Source organism: Limulus polyphemus, unplaced genomic scaffold (assembly GCF_000517525.1).
Source record: "Limulus polyphemus unplaced genomic scaffold, Limulus_polyphemus-2.1.2 Scaffold2758, whole genome shotgun sequence".
In the NCBI taxonomy this organism is placed as follows: Eukaryota; Metazoa; Arthropoda; class Merostomata; order Xiphosura; family Limulidae; genus Limulus; species Limulus polyphemus.
This window is the reverse complement of record NW_013668368.1, coordinates 147134-150847: the sequence shown is the minus strand read 5'-3', so window position 1 is coordinate 150847 and position 3714 is coordinate 147134.

The window sequence follows — 3714 nt, the reverse complement described above, 5'->3', positions numbered from 1 at the left end:
GTCATGGGTGGTCTAATTAAGGAAGAGATAGTCGAGAAATCAGATAGTCCCTGGTCAGCTTCCATCATATTAGTCCAGAAGAAGGATGGGACCCAACGTTGCTGTGTGTACTTCAGGGCTCTTAACAGCATAACCGAAAAAGACTCATACCCACTGCCAAGAATTGATGATACTCTTGATGCCCTAAGTGGAGCCAGGTGGTTTTGAACTCTAGACTTAAAGTCGGATTTCTGCCAAGTGAAAATGCTGTTTTTTCTTCATGTTCTTCCTTTTCTTTGAATTTGAGTTCAATATATTTTTTCTTGTCTTACCAAATGTTTTTTTTTTTGAAAATCTTCATTGAACTGTATATTGTTTTTAGCTTTTTTTCAAGGCGATTGGATATGTGAATTGCTATCATAGATCATGAAGAACCTTCCATATATTATATTTTAGGCAGGTAAATGCTTTCAAATTTTACGTATGTTTTCATATTTTGAACCCATATATTTTGCATTTAATTTTTTACTTTCTTATTTAAGCAAATCTCATATACTTCTGTTTTTTTTAATATATTTGCATTTCAAATGTACAAAGTGTGAGATCTATAGGTAAATAACCATATAAATTCTGAGGACCTTAACCCTATGTACTTTTACAATTCTAGTATATAAGCTCTAAACTATTACTTTATCTTGGAAATATAAACTTTTCATAGTTTAGTTGTATAAACTTTCCTATTTGAAGTATAAAAGCTCACCTTTTAGCTATATCTAAACATATAAACTCTTTCATTTGGCTTTACATGTGTTTATATTGCAAGTACATAAACCTTTATTTACATTTTGGTAGTTTTTATATTCATTTGTTTCATATATAAGACTGTTCTAAACATACGACTCTCATGTTCATAAAGTTTGTATACTTTTGTGTTTAGAAAGTTATATACTTTTACTATAACATAGCATCTTAATTATGGAAACCTTTGCACTCATGCACTTTAGTGACAAATATTCCTACTTTTCTGTATTTGTTTGTTGTTAAGCACAAAACTACACAATGTGTTATCTGTATTTAAACCCAGTTTTTAGCATTATAAACCTTCAGACTTACCACCGAGCCACTAGGGACATTCTGTTTTAGAAAATTTCAGCCATGAGAAAAGAAAAGCATAAATACTGTTACGACAGCGGAAGTCACGTGACACTAGTAACACGTCATGAGATTCTAGAAACGCCCTCTATTTCGTATATATAAGACGGGCGAGAAGTGACGGCATATATATATATAGATAATGGCAGACAGACAGAGACGGATAATTGAGTCAAGCGCGGTAGTAAAGCGCGTGAATCTTTGTGAATAATAGCGTGTGTTGAAGTTAAAGTGACTGTGGAGATTAAGTGTATTGCAAAGTTGAGTTGAGAAAGAATAAACTAGTTTTATTTAAGAAAGGATTTGTATCGCTGAAGTTTCTCGGAAAGAATTTCTACGGAAAATTAACAAACGAACACAGAGACGTAACAACTTGTAAGTAATGAGTTTTATTTGGGTTAAGCTGATATTAAAATATCAATATATAAATTTTTAGGGATAAAAATTTCCAATGAAATAATGTCTTTTAAGAAGAATAACAGAAAGTGGCAACCTTATAATTACAGTTAGAGACATCTTCAGTTCACTGAACCCTGTAGCTCTAGTGCCAGTTGCTCAGAAGATTCTCCTGCAATAAGAGTTTAGAGTTCAAATAATGATGTTGCAAGAAGTGAGGAAAAAATGTTGGATGCACAACTTAGTGATAGCCTTGCCCAAATTAATCAAGATAACCATCACCCCTCAATTCCCAGCATTGTTGGAAATGTTGAAGAGAAAACGCTAGGCATAGTCTGATCATGATGATAGTCCTGTTGAAATGAAGCAAGATTATCCTCAACTTTCATCAAAAGATGGTGATTCAATTATTGATGATAATGATTCAACATTGTTCTATAGGAAAAAGCTTGGATCATGGGAAATCAATACTATTCTTAAATGACCTTATCACTCTCAACTGGAACTTGGAAATTGATATTGGTCTCTTTTATTAGACCCTCTTTCACTTTCATTTCAGTATTACAATATACCTGCATTTCAATATTATATTCCTCCACTATATAACATTTACATTAACTTTCTTGCATAATAGCAGTAATACATAATTTATGGACTATTTTACACATCTTTATTCTCATTCTTTTTCTCTCATTTCTATAAATATAAAATTCCATTCTTATCTAAATTTGATATTTAAATTAATATCTCAGTAACCTGTATATCTTCAGATGCAATGTAATAACTTGGATACAAGAAACTCCTAGACACGAGTTGCTAAGAAGTTCAGTACCAGAAAAAAATTATTATATTTGTCATGCACTGAAATAGATTAGATTCACCTCTAAAATTTGATGCCATGTTCTGTTTTGCAATGTGCTGGCCACTTGTCTTGCTTTACAATTGTTTTGTAACACTATTCTTAACACCTATACTCGTATGAATTCTTTGTATTCTGGGTATTGTTACTGTTGTTACTTCAGCACAAATGGGCGGCACAGTTACCAATTAAAGCGTCTTCTATTAGTTTCAGGATATTAAATCAGTGCCAGAAAACAAATGCAATGAAGTCACGAGTGTAACATCTCACATTGTATGCCTACGCCAACAGGTGTAGTTCCAACAAAGCAGATAACACCAAACCGTAACAATAGAGCACAATTTTCACTTGATGTAGGCTTAAATGCGCTAAGTTTTTGAACTTCGATATATCTACATGTTTAAATAAAGTCAGTACTTTAGTGCAACTGTCTTATTGCACTACTGCACCAGTATTTTGTTAAAAACAATTATATTTCACTTATAAAACATTACATATGTTTATATATTATTACTATTTACAAACAAATTTATTATTTTCAGTTATTTTTCTGAAACTAAGAACAGTAAATAAAAAATGTAGAAAACAATGCATTCGTTTGCTGAGCCTTGTCGAATTTCAAACATAGAGGATGCAAAACAAAATAATTTTTTTAGATTTTATATATATGCATTTTGAAATAACAAAAAAATATAAATTGCTATATCAATACCACAAAATTCCACTGTAACTTAACAGGCTTACTTGCTAAGCTGTTTTTGAATCTAAAAAATATCATTTTCGATCACCATTTGATCTTACCTCCTCTCTTGAACTTGAAAAAAAGGACGGTGTTACGACAGCGGAAGTCGCGTGACTTAAGAGCATGCGCGCTGGAGTTTCTAGAGTATATAAGCCGGATATAGATTGAAAAGAGATATTCGAGTCAAGCGAGCACTAGGCACCATAAGTAAAGTGTGTGAATCGCTATGAATTATAGCGTTTGTTTATAAAAGTAGTTAAGTTTAAAGTGACTGTGGAAATTAAGCATATTACAAAGTTTGTAACGAGAAAGAATAAACTAGTTTAATTAAGAAAGGACTTGTATTGCTGAAGTTTCTCGGAAATAATTTTTACGGGAAATTATCAAACAAGCAGACACATAACAAACTGGTGTCAGAGTGGGATGGAAAAGAAAAAAGAAGATGGAAACGAGAAGTGTCAAATCAAACTACACCTTAGCAGATCTGATGGCAGCAATACAAGAACAGCAAAAGAATTAGAAAATAAACAAGAAGAGAGATTACAGTAGTGGTTGGAGGAGAAAGAAAATAAAATGACGATTGGGA